The sequence below is a fragment of the Neofelis nebulosa genome, chromosome 7, assembly GCF_028018385.1.
Source record: "Neofelis nebulosa isolate mNeoNeb1 chromosome 7, mNeoNeb1.pri, whole genome shotgun sequence".
NCBI lineage: Eukaryota > Metazoa > Chordata > Mammalia > Carnivora > Felidae > Neofelis > Neofelis nebulosa.
The window spans coordinates 112646082-112667011 of record NC_080788.1 but is presented as its reverse complement, the minus strand read 5'-3'; the positions used below and the strand labels follow the sequence as shown (position 1 = coordinate 112667011).

The window sequence follows — 20930 nt, the reverse complement described above, 5'->3', positions numbered from 1 at the left end:
ACCAAAAGTAGGCTTAACAAACTGAAGAATGATAGGAGGACTCCATAGTTAAAAGCTATTTTTTATATAAAATTAATTAATTTCCTATTGTTTTTGCTCTGCAACTAATAGATTAAAAATTGTTACATAAGCGCAAGAAGCTTTCTCAACTTCCTTGCAAGAAGCTTTCTCAACTTCCTTGGGTTGTGGAATTCTCAATTTTTTTTTAACATTAAAAAGTACATTAGAAAGTACACTGCACTTCTTTCCTTCAGTAATTCTGCAGAAACTCTCATTTCATGTTTCTTCTCTTTCACCATGCCATTTATTTTACGTAACTATGAGACGAGTATGACACAAGCTAGATTTATGTACGATTTCAATAAACAACACAAAGAAGCCTTTTGCTATCATTCCAAACATACCATAGTCTCCCCTCCACTCTTTTCCGTAGGGTATACATTTCAAGACCTCCAGTGGACTAAAACTGAAGATAGCACCAAACCCTATATATACTATGTTTGTTCCTATACATGTAGACCTATGATGATGTTTAATTTATAAATAAGACACAGTAAGAAATTAACAACAATAGTTGAAAATAAAACAGATTGTAACAATATGCCATAATAAAAATAACGTGAATATGGCCTCTCTTTCTGAAAATATATTTTACCATCCCTTTTCTTGTAATGATGTAAGATGATATAATGCCTACATGATGAGATAAAGTGAGGTGAACAACACAGGCACTGTGACAAAGCATTAGGCTACTACTGACCTTCTGACGTTAGAAGGAGAGTCATCTGCTTATAGACTGGTTGACTCTGGGTAACTGAAAACATGAAAAGGAAAACTGTGGATAAGGGGGAACTACTGGAACTACTGTATTTTCTAATGGTATATTTACTAAAAAAGTTACATCATGCAGAAAATGAAGTTATACACCTCTTAAGACTCACTTATGTGTTATATTTTAGATATCACTGGCATCCCAGTTAATTCACTATATTGTTATTCGTTCAAAGGGATAACATTTGAAAATCACAAATCTGATTCTAGTCAAAGATGGCAACAAAATCTCAAACTCACATCCTCTCACAGACATATTAAATCTACAGCTAAACATGAAACAAATCCTGCTGAAAGAAATCCAGAGGACAAATAAGAAAAAACATACATTGAATGGGTAGGAGAAGCTGAGAAACACTCTCTCCATAAACCCCACTCCCAGCAGACTGACATACAACTGAGAGGGAATTCACAACTACCAGCTTCTCCCTGAGGAGTAAAGGGTTTCAACCCACATCTAGTGCCGCAACTTTTAAGACTTCTAACTCAGGGATGAGCCCCCAAAACATCTAGCTCTGAAAGCCATTGGGGCTTGTGTCCCCAAGACCCAGAAAACTACAGCAAATAAAGAAACAGTTCTTGGTGGGCTTCAGGGACTCACGGTGGCTATGCGTCTAAGACTCAGAACAGAGGCAACAGACAAAAATGCCCATCTACCAGCCTTTCCTGAAACAGGCCTATTTGGCTACCTTAAAAGGTGCAGCCTTAGGGTAAGGCTTCTCATTTAACACACATCTAGGGATCAGCTGTAATTCTCTCTAGAGACCAAGAAAGCCAGTGGGCACCATCTTTGTGTTCTCTCTCTGCCCAGCTCCCAGTCACTGGTATCTTCCTGAAAGGAATTTGCGTACACATTTGGTGCCTGGGCTTTGCAACTTCTGCCCAAAAGACACACCCTGTGATAGCCCAACTCTGGTAGCCAGTGAGTCTTGCATTAGCAGACTCAACAATCCTCAACAGGATTGTAGCAAACAAATAAATAGTTCTTAAGCAGCTATCTCCCCAGGGCTCAACACACAGGAAGGAGACAGAAACACCCATCTCCCCACTCATTCCCAGAAAGAAGCCTATTTACATAATTTAAAACTTGCTGCCAGAGGATGAGGCTTCTAATTTAGCATACATCTACAGACGGATGTCAGTCTTGCATGAAAACTGGGAAGCCAGCAGACACCAAATGTGCATTCCCCTAGTAGATCACTATAAATCACAAACAGCTTCCTGGAAGGGGCTTGTACACACATCTGGCACTCTGAGTATCGTGGCTTCTACCCAGGGGATACACTACTTGATTGCTTGGTTCTGGGAGCAAGCAAGGATGGCATTCACAGGTCCCATAAGACAAAAGCAAACAAATAGTTCTTAAGTTTCTTAATTGGCTAACCCCCAGGGCTCAGAACAAAGGGAAGAGAGGGAAACACCCAGATTCCAGTCTTTCCCTGAAAGACACATCTACTTGCATACTTAAAAGCTGCTACCTGATACCTGAGGAGCAGCTGGGTGGCTAAGTTGGTTAAGCATCCGACTTTGGCTCAGGTCGTGATTTCACAGTTTGTGACTTTAAGCCCAGCATCAGGCTCTGTGCTGACAGCTTGCTCAGAGCCTGGAGGATGCTCCGAATTCTGTCTCCCTTTCTCTCTGCCTCTCCCCTACTCACACTCTGTCTCTGTCTCTCTCAAAAATACACATTAAAAAAAAATTTTTTTAAGCTGCTACCTGAGGGTCCAGCTTTCATTCAGCCAGCATATTGGTGGTGACTGATCCTCCACTTGGGGACACTGAAAGATCTTGAAATACTCTCAACTACTGGGAGTCATGAAGAAGGCAGCTTGGACAACCACAAAGGTCTGAGAAACAACCAAGAGCTAGGGCCAGGCTGAATGGTAAGATTCAGCATCTACATGAGACCATTCCATCAAGACTGGGACATGTGACTGTTTTATCTAATGCACAGAAGCCAACACAGAGAATTAAGAAAAATGAAGAAACAAAGAAATATATTACAAACAAAAAAATGAAACCTCTGAAACAGATCTTAATAAAAGGGAAAGAAGTGATTTACCTGATAAAGAGCACAAAATGATTACAAAGATGCTCACTAAATGAAAATTTCAACAGAGATAAAAAATATAGGGAAGTACCAGACAGAAATCACAGAGCTGACGAATTAAATAAATGAGCTGAAAAATTCAACAGAAGGGATTTTACAACATATTAGATCAAATGGAAGAAAGAATCAGCAAATTTGAAGACAGGGCAGTGAAAGTCATCCAAATAGGGACATAAAGAGAAAAAAGAATGAAAAAGAGTGAGTGAAGCTTAAGGAAATTGTGGGACACCATCCAGTACATCAATATATTTATTATGGGGTCCCAGAAAGCAAAGAAAAAGAGAAAGGGGCTGAAAGCCTATTCAAATAAATAATGGCTGAAAACTTTCCTAACACAGAAAAAGAAACAGAACTCCAGATATAGGAAGCCCACAGAATCTCAAACAAGGTAAATCCAAACCAAGATACACTATAATTAAATTGTCAAAAGTTGAAGACAAGGACAGAATCTTAAAGGCAGCAAAAGAAAAATGTATGCTATGTAAAAGGGAGTCTCCGTAAGATTACCAGATTTTTCAGCAAAATCTGAAAAACTTTTGCAGGTAATAAGTTCAATGAAAGTGCTAAAGAAAAAACTACCAACCTAAAATATTCTACCCAGCAAAGTTGTCCTATAGAGTTGAAGGAGAGATAAAAAGTTTTCTAGGAAAGTAAAAGTTTAAGGAGTTCATCAATACTAGACCAGCTTTGTAATAAATGTTAAGATGACTTCTTCAAGCTGCAAACAAAAGGATGAAACAAATTAGTAACAAGAAAACAAAGGATAAATCTCCCTGGTAAAGGTAAATACTGTTCATAGTTAAAATCAGATTAACATAATTTGTAACGAAGGTAGGTAAATCACTTGTAAATCTAGTATGAAGCCTAAAAGACAAAAATAATATAATTTGTTAATGGATACACAACGTAAAAAGATGTCAATTATAACATCAAAAACAAAATGCACTGAGGTATAGTAAAGAGAGCTTTAGTATGCATTTGACATAAGTTGATATCAACTTAAAACAGACTATCACAAATATAAAATGTTTTACGTAAGCCTCATGGTAACCAGAAAGCAAAAACCTGTAACAGATATACAAAAGGTAAACAAAAAGAAATCTAAGCACACCACTATAGACAAGTATCAAATCACAAAGACATTTAAAAAAGGAACAAAGGAATTACAAAACAGCAAGAAACTATTAACAAAATGACACTTACGTCCATATCCATCTATAATTACTTTAAATGTAAGGGACTAAGTTCTCTTATATGTCTTAAGGATATATACAGATTGAAAGGAAAGGGATGGAAAAAGATATTCCAGGCAAAAGAAAACTAAAAGAAAGCAAGAATATTTACACTTACATCACACAAAATAGCATTCCCAGCAAAAGAGTGCATTTGAGACAAAGAAGGTAATTATATAAGACTAAAGGGGTCAATCCAACAAGTGGTTGTAGGATTTTAAAATATTTATCTATCCAACATGGAAGCACCTAAATATATAAAGCAAATAATAACAGACCTGAAGGGAGAAATAGACAACAACACAATCATAGTAGAAACCTTAATACCTCAGTTTCAAAAATGGATAGATCATCTAGAAAGAATATCAATATGAAAACACTGGACTTAAGACTTAAACTACACATTAGACCATATGGACATAAAAGAAATTTATAAGACATTGTAACAGTAAGAGAATACTTAAGTACACATGAACATTCTCCAGGATACAACATGTTAGGCCACAAAACAAGTCTTAATAAATTTTTAAAAATGAAATCTTATTAAGCATCTTTTCTATAGTATCAAACTAGTAATCAATTACAAGAAGAAACTTGGAACATTGACAAATATGTGAAGATTAAACAACATGCTATTGAACTACAAATGGATCGAAGAAAAAATAAACATTATCTTTAGACAAATTAATATGGAAATACACAATACAAAAGCTTAAGGGATGCAGCAAAAGCATTTCTAAGAGGGATGTTCAAAATAATAAATACCAACATTAAGAAATAATAAAAAACTCAAATAAACAACCTAACTTTACACATCAGGGAACTAGAAACATAAAACGAAACTAAGCCCAAAGTTAGTCAAAGGAAGAAGAAAAAAAAAAAAAAAGGAAGAAAGGAATGAAGTAGAAATAAATGAAATAAAAATTTAAAAAAAATAATCAATGAAACTAAAAGCTGGTTTTTTGAAAAGACAGACATTTAGCTAGACCAACCAAGAAAACTGAGAAAGAACTCAAATAAAATCATAAATGAATGAAGAGACATTACAGCTGGTATCACACATATACAAAAGATCATAAGAGACTACTACAAACAATTACACACCAACAAATTGGACAACCTAAAAAATGGACAAATTCCTAGAAATACACCAACCTGCCAAGGCTGAATCAAGAAAAAATAGAAAATCTGAACAGAACATTTACTAACAAGATTTAATAAGTAATCAAAAACCTCCCTACAAAAAATTCAGGACCAGATGGCTTTACTGGTAAATTCTACCAAAAGAATTAATACCAAACTTTCTCAAAAATCTTCCCCAAAATTGAAGAGAATGGAAGAAATTCATTTTACAAGGCCAGCATTACCCTGATATCAAAACCAAACAAGGACACTACAAAAAAGAAAACTACAGGCCAATACCCCTGATGAACATGAATGCAAATATCCCCAACAAAATATTAGCAAACAGAATTCAACAACACATTCAAAAGATCATTCACTATGATCAAGTTGGTTTTATTCCTGTGATGCAACAATGGTTCAATATAGACAAATCAATAAATGTAATATAGCACACACAAAATGAAGGATAAAATTCATATTATCATCTCAATAGATGAAAAATATATTTTAAAAAATTCAACATTCTTTCATAGTAAAAACTCTCAACAAACTGAATATAGTGGAAACATACCTCAAGAAAATAAAGGCCACATATGACAAGCCCACAGTTAGCACCATACTCAATGGTGAAAAGCTGTAAATTTTTCCTCTAAGATCAGGAACAAGACAAAGATGTCCACTCTCATTGCTTTCATTCAACACAGTACTGAAAGTCCTAGCCAGAGCCATTAGGCAAGAAAAAGAAGTAAGACATCCAAACTGGAAAGGAGTTCATAGAACTCGCCATTTGCAGTAATATGATATTATATATAAAAAAAAATACTAACACTCCACACACACACACACACACACACACACAGAAAAAAAAACCTGTTAGATCCATGGAGAATGTATGGAGTTTTCCTCAAAAATTAAAAATAGAATTACCCAAATGATCCAGACATCCCTCTTCTGGGTATACATCCAAAGGAAATGAAAACAGGATTTCAAAGAGATACCTGCATTCCCATGTTCACTGCAATATCATTCTCAATAGCCAAGATATGGAAACAACCCAAGTGTCCATCAACAGATGAATGAATAAAGATGTGGTGTGTGTGTGTGTGTGTGTGTGTGTGTGTGTGTGTATAATGCATTATTCATTCACGAGGAAAAAAAGAAATCCTCCCATTTCCAACATAATGAATAAATCTTGAGAGTATTATATTAAGTAAAATAAGTCACACAGAGAGAAAATACTACATGGTATCACTTATTTGTGAAATTAAAAAAAAAAATCAAACTCATAGTAACAGAGGGTAGAAAAGTGGTTGCCAGGGACTGGGTGATGAGGGAAACAGGGAGAGGGTGGTAAAGGAGTATAGACTTCCAGCTATGAGATGAATAAAGTCTGAGGATCTAATGTAAAGCATGATTGCTATGGTTGATAATACTGCATTATATAAGTACTAAGAGAGACTATATGAAGTCACCATTATGCATATATTAAATATTTTACAATATATGTCAATTATACTTCAATAACGCAGAATAAAACTGAAAAAGATCACAAATCTATGGAACTTTTTAAATAATTGATTTGTTAATTTTTAAAATGCTCTAAATGACTGAGATTTTACATTGCATGTTTTTATTTCTATCTGTGGGTAGCAGGAATTTCTACAAAAACATCAAGAGTAAATGAAGGTATTTTCTTGAGAAGAAATAAAGGATAAAGAAGCTTTTCAGAGTTCCCAAGATTTAAAGATATGGAGACTATAAAAGATACTTTCCAGAAAATTAAAGAAAGCTATGACAGTGGCATTTGTATCATATCACCAAATGTTATGAGTGGAAGAGAATGAGATTTAAAAAGTAGAATAATAGGTAGAAAAGATTCTCACCAGTGACGTACTATTTAGTTGTAGATAAATCTTATCTAACTGCCTCTGAATACCAAAAAAAGAAAGCCACATTATGGAACTTTTTGTGATATTTTGCAGAACAAATAAAACCATAAATAACATTATCATAATTTACGGAAAGTGCTTAACTATACATGAAAATACTAAAATATTGATTATATCTTAAACATTTACCCTGAGAGCTTCACAGTAAATCAAATATATTTTCCACAGTTATGGTAAGTACATCCATGTAGAAATAGCAGATATGCCATTCTTCATAGATGTATTTTTTTCATTCAAGCCAGTTTAAAAAGTACAAGGTCTATGGTGAGCTTGATTAGGAAAAAATAAGAAACTTGCCTCACTTTCTATATTCTAAAAATTAGAATGAAAAGCCCCAATAATCCTAAATATAGTGGTCAAATATTCATATTTTCTCAATGTCTGAATAGGCCAAAGTCTTCCTTGGATGCTAACTAAGGCAATCTTGTATTTAAATTAAAAGCTAAGTAAGCATTACAAAAGGGACCCAGGAAGCCACAAAGCAAGAGCAAACTATCAGATAATAAAAGGATATGTATTCAAAAAGGACAAGGATAATTTAATTTCAAAGCACAGATTATATATACAGGAGAATGGATCCACCTATAGTCAAAAAGTACCTCATAAAGGAAAAGAAATCACATGAAGCACCACACTCAAGAATGAACAATGTTAAGTATCAGCTGCTAGAAACCAGTAATGCATTAAATAGATACAAGAGAAGAGATGATCCATTTAGTCACAAGCTGAGCTCCCTGAAAGCCAAGGTAGGCTTTGGAAGGTTGGCTGTAAATACCAACGTTCACAAACCAGCTATCAAAAATAATTTCATTTGACTTCTACTAGAATCATCACAGAAATATAAGGCAAACTTTAAAAAAAAAATGAATTACAATTTAAGTTGAAGATGTGTCATCAACTAAAATAGCTGCTGCAAAACCCTATTCAAATCTCCCCGCATTTCAAATCTCCCTTCCAGCCTTCAAACTACTTTGAAGTTTTTCATTATCATACGTTACCATTTCCTCTACTGCAGAGCAGCTACATAACAGAATCCAAAACACAATGCAAAGAGGGCAGGAAGAAAAGACTGAAAGAACTTTCCAGCTCTATGAAATACTTAATTCCTTGTATTTTATAGTTTCATAAAGATACTACCTCTAAGATCAAGAGCTAGAAGCTGTCTAAAATCATGACCAGGATAATGGAAGGGCCCTTATACTAGGGTGGCAGGGGTAGAGGGGGAGAAGACAGCAAGAGCCAATGATAGAAAAATCTGCTGTGCAGACACTAAAAACCTGAGAATTTGCCATTGGTCCACTCACGTCCTTGACCCCCACAGCTGATTCTCCCTAAAATTCTTGATAAAATCCAAACTGTCCAATGGCTGCTACTCTACAAAATCAATTCTCTGAGAACCATCCTTGACCAACTATTCCCCCAAACTATGCCTAACCCCTCCTGCTAATGCCCTATAAAAAATTCTGCCATTCTTCCTCAAGTTAGAACTTTCTTTCAGAGCATTTTCTAATACAGTCTTATGCTGACAGTGCTCTGTCAGCTCTGTCAGTGCTCATAGTTTTCTTTGAAACTATGAAAATACAGAAGGTCAAAGCAGCAGGAATTGGCTTCATTTTTTATTTTCTTGATGGGTTTCAAGGTAACTGTGGGCACTATTTGTGTGACTAAATATAATCACCAGGGAAATAGGCAACAGAATAGAAAAGCTTCCACTGGTCATTAAAAAATATAATAAAGACAAACATTTATTAAGCACCTAACTACACTACTATACACTTTTATGTAACTGATTCTATTTATTCTTCATTACAACCCTTGGGATATTCTTACGTTCATTCTACAGATGAGAAATCAGAAACTTAGTTTAAGAAACTTACCCAGTTAGCAAGTGGTAAGTACAGGAATTAAATCCAATTATCCCAGGGCAATTCTTTCCACTTCACCAAAACCACCAGCTACATTGCTTTAACTCCAAGTACTTTCTATAAGAAACAACTGCATTCTTCTGAGCCCCTTGTGTTCTGTTAGGTCTACTTACTGCTTTTTTTTATCTTTAAGCAAGCCTCTATGCTTTAAAATTTTCTTCATGTAATTCATTTATTGTTTTTACTGCTTCCTAAGCACTCACTAATGATCCTCAAGTATCCTATAGCTAACTGTCTCCCATTAGTAATGCTGAACATAACTTCAGAATTAAAACAATTGTACTCAATCACAATTCTTCAGTAGATATTTTCTGGACACTTCTCAGATTTTTCTCTATTTTTTTCATATCACAGTTCAATAATTAGACTCCACTGTTATTAGTGTAGTGTATGTTTTAACCAATTAGAAATAATATTGCACATAAAATATTTTTTAAACCCAGGTACTCTACATGCAAATTAATTGACTTTTTTTATGGGGAGAGGGTCATTTTGGGGGGGAAAAATAACAAAATTGTGCACAATAACAGATACTTGCATTATCTAGGGCTAAAACATAAAAAAATAGTAACTATCATCTCAACAGACACACACAAAAAAGTATTTTAACAAAATCCAATATCCATTTCTGATTTGAAGTCTCTGCAAACTAGAAATAGAAACAAATTTAGTAAATCCAATAAAGGGTATCTATGAAAAATCTATAATTAACATCATACTTGTGTAAGAATAGATGCTTTCCCCCTAAAATAAGAAGACTAGAATATCCATTCTCACCATTTCTATTTACCATTATACCAGAGCATCTAGCCAATGAAGTCAGGCAAAGAAAAAGAAATAAAAGGCACCCAGAGTGGAATTAAAGAAGTAAAACTCTCTTCATTCACAGAAGACATGACTATCTACGTAGAATCCAATGGAATCTGCCAAAAAAAAAAAAAAAAAAAAAAACCAGAACAAAACAAAACAAAAAAAAAACTAGAGCCAGAAAATGAATTTAACAAGGCTGCAGGATATAAGCACCAATTGCATTTCCATATGTTTGCAATGAACAACTCAAAAGTGGGATTTTTAACAAAAACAATACCATTTATAAGAACATAAAAAATATAATACACTTAGGGGTAAATCTGACAAAATCTGGGAAAAATCTGTATAATAAAACCATAAAACACTACTGAAAGAAACTGAAAATCTGAATAAACAGTGATACATTATCCATGGGTCAAAAGACTCACTACTGTTAAGAGGTAAATTCTCCCCAAATTTATCTATAGATTCCAATGCAATTCCCACAGATTTATGCATAGATTCAGTGAACATCCCAGTAGGCTTTTTTTTTCAGACATTTAGTAACTGCTTCTAAAATTCAGATGGAGGGCGCCTGGGTGGCGCAGTCGGTTAAGCGTCCGACTTCAGCCAGGTCACGATCTCGCGGTCCGTGAGTTCGAGCCCCGCGTCAGGCTCTGGGCTGATGGCTCGGAGCCTGGAGCCTGTTTCCGATTCTGTGTCTCCCTCTCTCTGCCCCTCCCCCGTTCATGCTCTGTCTCTCTCTGTCCCAAAAATAAATAAAAAACGTTGAGAAAAAAAAAAAATTTAAAATAATAAAAAATAAATAAATAAATAAAATAAAATAAAATTCAGATGGAAATGTAAAAAAACCTAGAACAGTTGCATCACTCTGGATCCAATCAGAAAAGAGAGGTCACAAGGAAATTTGAAAAGGGAAAGTTAAGTATAAAGAATATTAACTATAACAGGGCTCGGTGTAACAACAATTAACTAGTGAGAAGCAAAGAGAATACGAAAGAATACAAGAGCAGCTAACACCTCCTAGGGCTGACACAAGAGTGCCCTTCTACAGGGCAGAGATCAGACCCTGTCGGAGAAAGCACAGCCTTGTCTCACTGAATGACAGATAAGTCATTCTGGTGCCATGCCAGCAGAACTCGCTGCAAATTTGCCTTGTGAAACTTGGCAGAAATCCATTCATAAGGGGGCTAGGAAAAACCATTTATCTGGCAGCGTCCCATGAAGGCATTCTGCTACAAACCCACACGAGAGGTACAAAGAGAAGCCTTGGGTCATTGGCTGCTGGGTTACTGCGGCCCTCTGAGCACTAAAGAAGCTTAGTGCTAGTAAAGTCACACATACGGCAAGAACTGTACACTAAGGAAGCCATGTGGGCTGATTCTAGAGAAGTTGAGTATGCTGCTGGAGCTTGCCAAGCAAGCACACAGAAACCAAGAAGCAAAACTTTTTCCTCCTGCAATGTCTCTGCAGCACTCTCTATTGACAAAGCCCAACACTATGCCAGCTGGCAAAAGAAAAATACTAAAAAAGCCAGATCCATTTTCACAGAACAGGCAAAAAGGGAGAATCTGGAGCTAAGATGCAATAAATCAATAACCAGCACAATAGCCAAAATAACACTGAAAAAGAAGAAAAAAGCTAGGTGAGTAGCACAACTTGGTTTCATGACTTCTTATAAAGCCACAGGAATCAAAATAGTAGTAGCATTGAGACAGGCAAGACATCAGTAATGAATTAGGTAATCAGAAATAAACCCAGACATATACGATCAGCTGATTTTAAGCAAAAGTGTAAAGGTTGGCCTGTCAACAAATGGTCCCAGAACAAGTGGATATCACAATGCAAAAAAAAAAAAAAAAAAAAACCCTTATTCAATTTTCACTTCACATAAAAAACATTAACTCAAAATGCATCATACCACTAATCATAAAACCTAAAACCATAAAACTTCCAGAAGATATCTTAGGAGAAAGTTTTTATAACCTTGCATTAGGCAACTATATCTTAGATATAGATACAAAAACAAGAACATGATCCAGATAAGAATAAATGGATAGCCTGAACTTTCATCAAAATTAGAAGTTTTTATTCCTCAAAAGAGACTGTTAAAAGAATGAAAAGATAAGCCACCATCCAGGAGAAAACCTCTGCAAAACATAGAATCAAAATATATAGGAAGCATTCAAAACTCAATAATCAGAAAACAACCCAATTAAAATAATGGGTAAAAGATTTGAGCACACATTTTACCAAAGAAAATATACAAGTGGTAAATAAACACAAGAAATGATGCTCAATATCACTAGTCATTAGAGAAATGGAAATTAAAACACAGGTAGATAACATTTTACACCTACTAGAATGGCTAAAATTAAAAGGAATAACCATACCAAATGTTGATAAGATATAGAGAAACTATCACACACTGCAAGAACAAAAAATGGTATAGGCACTTTGAAAAACTATTTGGCAACTTCCTAAAAAGTTACACAAATACCTACTATATGATCCAGTTATTCCACATTTAGATATTTACCTAAGAGAAATTAAAATATATGTCCAGGGGCATCTGGGTGGCTCAGTTGGTTGAGCATCCAACTTCAACCCAGGTCATGATCTCGTGGTTCACAAGTTCGAGCCCTGTGTTGGGCTCTGTGCTGAAGCTCAGAGCCTGTAGCCTGCTTCTGATTCTGTGTCTCCCTCTCTCTCTCTTCCCCTCCCCCACTCGTGCTCGCTCGCTCTCTCTCTCTCTCTCTCTCTCTCTCTCAAACATAAATAAAAACATAAAATTTTTAAAAATAAAATATACGTCCATACAAAAACCTACATATTAATGTTCATGGCAGTTTTAGTTCTAAGAGCCAATAACTAGAAAGAACTCAGACTGTCCATCAACAGGTGACTGTGTAAACAAATTTGGGTATTATCCATATCCATCCAAATGGATATCCATATTACCCATATGTGTCAGTTATCAGTTTATTGCCCCTCAGTTCTGAATGAGTATTTCAAGGTATGTTTTGTGATAAACAACAAAATCCCTTTAAGTATTCCTCCTTTAACACGAGCACCATGCTAAGCTTTTTCAGTAGAGGACATTCAAGGGTCAGTGAAGTAGAAAGAGGCTCTCCAACAGTTTACAGAAGGGACTTGGTGGGAAGGAGTATGGAATATGTAGATGAGGACTTCTAGTGGGGTGCTGTCCCAATCACTTAGAAAAAACACAATCCTCCTGCAACCTGAAGCCTCAGCCTGATAATAAACTGTCAACAGTTTATTCTGCACGTGGAAACCAGAGCCCCCCAGTATTCAGAAGGGCTCTTGACAGTGCCAGCACCTATAATCCCTCTACAAGACCCCATTCAGACTGAACACAATTGTCTACGGCCCACAGGGACACACACCACTTACACAGAGTTCCTAAATCCCTTGAAATTTCCTGACAGGAACATCTTTGGTTCTAATGAGGCTACTCTTGGTGAGCTCCAGGATAGCTTCAGTATAGGGTCTGGTCATCAGAAAACCAAACCCTGATTATAAACTTGGAACTTCCACCCCCACCCTTTATCCTCCAGTGTCCAGCTGGACACTGACTTAATAACCAATCATGCCTGTGCAATAAAACCCCCTACCAAATACAGGGTTGAGCATCCAAGCTGATAAACACATCCATGTGCCAGTAGCTGTGCACTCAAGGATCCTTCTGGGCTTCATCCTATGTATCTCTTCATCTTGCTGTTCATCGTTATCTTTAATTATATCTTTTGTAATAAGATGGTAAACATAAGTGTTTCTGAGTTCTGTGAGTCATAATAGCCAATTAAAAAACTTGAGGAGGAAGTCATGGGACCCCTCCCAATTTGTAGTCAAGTCAGACAGAAGTGTGAGCTACCCACTGTTTGCAACTAGCATCCAAAGTGAAGGGTAGTTGTGTGGGACTGAGCCTCTAACCTCTGGGGCCTGTGCTAACTACTCATTGGTATCCTCAGAGAATTAAAGAGTTGCTTGGTGTGGAAAACCCACACATCTGGTGTCAGAAGTGTTGTAATTACAGGAAATGAGTTTTCTTTTACAGGGTCAGATACTATGAGGCACTACTGACACAAAGATAAAAAGTCCCCAAAATTAAGAATTTCTGCCATATCATATTTACACATAGGCAAGAAATCAAAAGAAATAGCTGTGTTAGATGGCATCATTAATGGCATTATTTCAAACTGATTCCAATAACAACCAGAAACAAATATAATCAATGGTTTTTAAATAACAGTAGCAAAATATTTGGTTTTTTTATATAAGAAAATTTTAAAGCCAATTCCTCCACTCTCAAACTGAAAAGGAACATTCCAAAAAGATACCATTTATGAGACAATGGATGGAAATATGTACAAGAATCTTGTAGATCTGTGATAGATTTAACATTTTTGCACATATCTGTACCAGGCACAATAACCAAAATCACCCCACTCTTCTGAACACCAATTCCTCTTCTTAGTCTTGCCTTCTATCCCTATCATTCAGCTTACTGCTGATCAAACTAAGAAGCTTAGGTGTGTGCAAGAACAGATAGCAAAAACAGGCAGGGGCACCTGGGTGGCTCAGTTCGTTAAGCATCTAACTCTTGATTTCGGTTCAGGTTGTGATCAGGATTCCTGGGGTCAAGCCCCCTTTGTCAGGGTCTGCACTGACAGCCTGGGATTCTCTCTCTCTCTCTCTCTCTCTCTCTCTCTCTCTCTCTCTCTCTTTCTGCCTCTCCCCATCTCGCACTCTCCTCGCCATCCCCCCCCCACTCTCTCTCAAAATACATTAAAAAAATTATGAAAAATGCTGACTTGCACTCACAATCAATTACAAACTAAAACAAGAGATTTTTTAATCAACTGAGAAATATTAAAAGTTGAATAATACCCAGTGTAGAGAAAAAATTGGTGCTACTTTTCTGAAGGGAATTTGTTACTATAAATCAAAAATCTAAACAATAATTCAAATCTTTTGAGCCAACAATTCTATCCCAAGGAGTTAATGCTAAGGAATAATTGCACAAAATCCTTTGTATGCATTAATACATATGTTATATAATATATATGCCTTGGATATCTGTATTTTTAAAAAACACTCCTGAGGGAATTCTTACAATCATCCAGTTTGGGAACTATGCATCAAATCTATGTATTAAAAGAACTAACATCTAATCAGCAACTTTTATAAGCCCAGTACTATACTGACAAATACATTATTATCATGTTTAATGAAAACACATTAGGAGCTAGAAGAGCTGTTTTAAAAGCTCCACATTCCTAAAATACTGATAGTAAAAGCCTTAAAATGAATTTTCACACAGTTCTATTCATTACCTCACTTAACAAGATTAATGTTCTGTGTTACCTGTAAGAACAATTTCTAGTTACTATCTCAAAATTTCCCATTAAATTATATTACAAAATGGAAGCTAGTCTCAAAATTAGATAAAAATGACATTTTAAAACAGAATAACAAAAATTAGTGGAGTCTCCATGATATAACATAATAATCAACATATAGTTCATAGTACAAATGTCTTACAAAAAATACTGAGAATCTTACCTGAAAAATCATAATTACCTGGATCATTAAAATCTGTAAGAAAAAATGTCTATATCAGGTGTATCTGCAAGAAGGAAATGTTCTATATCTACACTGTCCAATATAACAATCACTAGTCATATGTGGCTGGAGAGCACTAAAATATGGCTAGTAAGACTGGTGAGGAGGCCCACTAAAACATATTTAAGTATACTCATCAATTTTAACATGTATTGAAATGAGGAGTACATCTTCAGGGGGAAAAAAGCTGTAAATGACATACAAGCCTAGAAAAAATCTAGACTAGTTCTTTTTGTGTTTATATTAGTAAAAGGACAATTTAATCTACCGCTCACATTCCATGAAGATACAACCAAAGGCAACTTTGAGTTTCTTCACATCCAGCGAGGACTTAAGTAATTTTTCATTGCTACCAACACAAAAAAGGTTTGAAATCACTAACTGCAAGAGAAAAGCATTGATGACTCATTCATAATCCCTTAAATCAATCATTATAACTTTACATAACAAAGTAATAAGATTTATTTAGCAGGACAATTAAACCCTATGGAACTTTATTTAAGGTAACTTCACTAATAATATGTTCCTGATAAACTTCAATCACATCATCTTCTTCCATTCCCAATTCTTTTGCAGTGTGATTATCAGTAATTCTCTGACCTTCAAAAAGAAACCTGAGTGAATTCATTGGAACTCCTTGTCTTTAACAGTACGATTCTTTGAGTTTCATGAGATGAGTTGTCATTTTCACTTTGAAGCAAATCTCAATGCTATCCTATCCAATATTGAGTTTAATGTATTTTCCTTCTTTCTTATCCCCCAAGTCCTCAGTTGAAGGTTTTGCCTCCTAGTCAGATATGTTGATGGTGGCTTCACCCAGGGTCTCCACACAGCAGCAGCCTCAGGTAGGCAGAACCTCAACTCCAGGATTGACAAATCCATCTCTCTTCACCACAGCACGATACTTCGGCTGGAGGGACTTCCGCAGGCGTCACACCTCACTCTACTTTGACTTTTTAACTTTTGGAGATTTCATGGCATGCAATTTTTCTAAAATTTTAATAATTTTTATTACAAACATATTATCACTCTACCAATCAAAATTTCTCTTGAATTTTTAATTTAATTATCACAATTTCTATTTTCCTTTAACAGGTTACAATGATGAAAACTAGCAAGGCTTAAAACTAATGAGTTCTTAGTTCTCATTTTTTAAACGTTGAAATGTATTCCTTCACTATGCAAATATGCTTTCCCAGCATAGTCTTTATGAAAATGAATAACTTAATGGGGCGCCTGGGTGGCTCAGTCGGTTGAGTGTCCAACTTCGGCTCAGGTCATGATCTCACGGTTCATGGGTTCGAGCACCACGTCGGGCTCTGTGCTGACAGCTCAAAGCCTGGGGCCTGCTTCAGATTCTTGTCTTCCTCTCTTTCTCTGCCCCTCCCATGCTCACACTATGTCAATCTCTTTCTCAAAAAATAAACATTAAAAAAAATTAAAAAAAAAAATGAATAACTTGAAGTTATTTATATCTCACTCAAATCTGATCCTTGCCACTCCTCCTCTCAAAAACAAATAATAAATAAATAAATAAATAAATAAATAAATAAATAAATAAATAAATAGAAAAATCCTCCATCAAATATTCATTGACCACCTACTAAGTATCAGGTGCTATTTTAGGTGCTCAGGATATATCTTGAAGGGTTGGCTGGAAGGGTTGGCTTAGCACCCTTAACTCTGGCTCCATTCCAATTTAGCAGAATCCTGCTCTGGTATATTTATCCGCTCCTTTGCAGGCTATAGGACTGGCCCAACTATCAGCAGTAGCTGCTCTGTGAACACGAAAAGGAGGCAGTTTTCCTGGGTTTAGCCAGGCACTCAAGCTTTTAACAAAGCCCATTCACAACTCAGGCCATGTACAGTTAAGCATCTAATAAATATTTTGATTAAAAAAACAAAACAAAACAAAAAAAACTCATGGAACTTTCATCCTGGTAAGAAAATACTCAATAAACAAATACAAACACATGTACACACACACATAAAGTGTCATACACAATATATGATAAAAACTAGGCATTTATTTTACACTGAGTGATCAGGAAAAGTTTATATGAAGCTGTCAACGAATACAATCTCTTTGATAAAGTGTCATGTAGAATACTATCACTCTACAAATTCCAGTTTTTAACTTAACAGTAAGTATAAAAAGTACCACTCTACTAATTGACTGACTGGATGTTTTGTAAAGCGTCCTCTAGAATCTAGAATTAAATAAAATGAAAATTCTACTTCCGGGGCACCTGGCTGGCTCGGTCCTGAGCACAGGACTCTTGATTTAGGGGTTGTAAATTCAATCCCCAGGTTGGGTGTGGAGCCTAGTTAATTAATAAAATTAAATTAAATTAATAATAATTCTACTTTCATTTACAATTATTCAAACTGTCAAGTAACTTATTAATGTGCAAAAGAATCCAATATGTTTTTAAGAGATCCCCTTCCCCTTTAAAACTCCCAAAATACAAAATACACGTAATAAACCATCATAAAAGTACAATTATCCTAGGATTTTGCTTGTTTATTTGTTTGTTTGTTGAGAGAGAGCACAAACCCGGGGAGGAGGCAGAGGGAGAGAGACAGAATCTCAAGTGGGCTCACAGGGTTTGATCTCAAGACCCTAGAATCATGACCTGAGACAAAATCAAGATCAGACACTTAATCGAGCCACCTAGGTGCCCATTTCCTAGAATTTTTAAGAATATTTCCATATTACAAGTCACTACTAACTGGTAGCACAGTAAGTAATATTTTTTAAATGAGATTTATCTTCTCTTCTGAAGTTGCCTATATCAAATTTCCTCAAGCCAGTAACTCAGACCCTAAACCATAGTAACACTATTGCTCTAAAAACTGAAGTATCTAAGATACATAACTATATACAGTGGAAGACAGAATGTCTCTTTTCAGAATAGTAACCATACGTACAAAGATTTCTGTGACTGTGAATGCACTTCCAACCTCTACTGACCAAAAAGAAAGACAAGGAACAATCAGAGCTCTCAAGCATTTGAGTATCACAGAGTACCCTTAGAGTGCTCTCAACATTTTACAAACCTGGTCTTCTAACTAAATGTCTAAGTGAACTACCCAAGCCTAGCTAGTATCCAAGTCAGGAATCAGACCATACCTGCCTTACTCTATAGCTTATGCTCCCTACAGCAATTCTAAACCACACAAACACCCTGACTAACCTGAATGTCCAGGGAAATATCAAGAGTAACAACAACAACAAAAAAAGCACATACTTAAGTAGAAAAAAGCTTCATATTTAGGAATAATTTTTATTTGGAATAAATCTAATCATAAAAGTCAATCCTATTACCACGCATATAATAATACTTACCAAGAAACATTATGAAAGAGATAACATAGGATAACCCTTCTAACTAGAACTTAGAATTATCAGAATACTTTTTGAAAATGGGGATAATTTTATTAAGTTTTCGTGAAGTAGTCACTGTTTTTCAATCAATACCCTTGAAAATCCTTCCTAAAAGTTGATCTTATCTCCCATCTTTTTTTTTTTTAATTTTTTTTTTTTAACGTTTATTTTATTTTTGAGACAGAGAGAGACAGAGCATGAACTGGGGAGGGGCAGAGAGAGAGGGAGACACAGAATTGGAAGCAGGCTCCAGGCTCTGAGCCATCAGCCCAGAGCCTGACGTGGGGCTCGAACTCACAGACCGTGAGATCGTGACCTGAGCTGAAGTCGGATGCTTAACCGACTGAGCCACCCAGGCGCCCCTCTTATCTCCCATCTTAAAACTGTAAAGAACTCAAAAGAATAAAACAAAACTATAAAGAACTTAAAGTAGGTGCACCTGGCTGACTGAGTTGGTACAGCATGTGACTCTTTATTTGGGGGTAGTGAGCTCAAGCCCGATGCTGGGCACAGAGATTACTTAAAATAAAAAATAAATTAGGGAGGCCTGGGTGGCTCAGTTGGTTAAGCATCCAACTTCAGTTCAGGTCATGATCTCATGGTTCATGAGTTCCAGCCCCACATGGGGCTCTCCACTCTCAACACGGAGCCCACTTCAGATCTTCTGTCTCCCTTTCTTTCTGGCCCTTCCCGGCTTGCTCACTTGCTCTCTCGCTCTCTCTCTCTCTCTCTAAAAAATAAATAATAACAACAGGGCGCCTGGGTGGCTCAGTTGGTTAAGCATCCAACTTCGGCTCAGGTCACGATCTCCCAGCTCATGAGTTCAAGCCCCACATCAGGCTCTGTGCTGACAGCTCAGAGCCTGAAACCTGCTTCAGATTCTGTGTCTCCCTCTCTCTCTGCCCCTCCCTCCCCTCAAAAGTAAACATTCAAAAAATTTTTTAATAAAAACACTTAAAAAACTTAATTAAAAATTTAAAAAAAAAAGAACTTAAAGTGGTTCCTAGTAAAAACAAGTATTACCCAGAAAGAGGAGGAGGAGGAGGAGGAGGAGGAGGACAAGGAGTAATACCATTAGAACATTGTACTAACAGAAGTACTAATAGTAATGACAGAAGTAGTTTACAACAGCAGTAGTGATAGTACAGTCATATTTATAGTAATATTACTAGTAAATGTAATATACCAAGAAAAATATATTTTTGGTTTGAACCACACAAAACCTGAGGGTCCTTATTAAAAGTAGTAATTCTCGGGATGCCTAGGTGGCTCAGTCAGTTAAGCATCTTACTCTTGGTTTCAGCTCAGGTCATGATCTCATGGTTCATGAGTCTGAGCCCCACATCTGGCTCTGCCCTCACAGTGCAGAGCCTACTTCTCTCTCTTTCCCTCTTTCTCTGCCCCTCCCCTGCTCATGTGCTCTTTCTCTCAAGATAAGTTTTAGAAAGAAGAAAGAAAGAAAGAAAGAAAGAAAGAAAGAAAGAAAGAAAGAAAGAAAGAAAGAAAGAAAGAAAGAAAAAAGAAAAGAAAGAAGTAAATCTCTTTGTATACATATGTAACTAAATGCTATGGGAAAAGAAAAGAAAGAAAAAGAAAAAGAACAAAAAGTAATTCCATTGTATAGATATGTAACTAAATGCTATGGGAGATTGTAACTTAACCAGTAAAGTCTAGAGTTAAACTTCAGAGACCAGGTACTTGAAATTTAGCTTTAAAAGTATCTCTGTGGAGTGCCTGGGTGGCTCAGTTGGTTAAGCATCCGACTCAGTGTCTCATCCTTGATTTCAGCTGAGGTCATGATCTCACAGTTCATGAGACAGAGCCCCACACTGGGCTCCATGCTGATTGTGGAGCCTGCTTGGGATTCTCTCTCTTTCTCTCTCTGCCTCTCCCCTGCTCACACTGTCTCTCTCA

The 20930-nt window shown here is 36.1% G+C and overlaps 1 protein-coding gene across 8 annotated transcripts in view; it reads right to left on the bottom strand.

The window, feature by feature from the left end:
• Positions 1-20930, bottom strand: part of FUT8 (fucosyltransferase 8) — a 312495-nt gene that overhangs the window by 223816 nt on the left and 67749 nt on the right. For 3 of the 8 annotated variants that reach the window (XM_058739354.1, XM_058739356.1, XM_058739350.1), the window contains exon 3: positions 761-814. The exons of the other annotated variants lie outside the window; for them this stretch is intronic. The gene's annotated coding sequence lies outside the window, so the exon portion shown is untranslated. The remainder of the gene's footprint in view (positions 1-760; positions 815-20930) is intronic. 8 annotated transcript variants of the gene reach the window in all.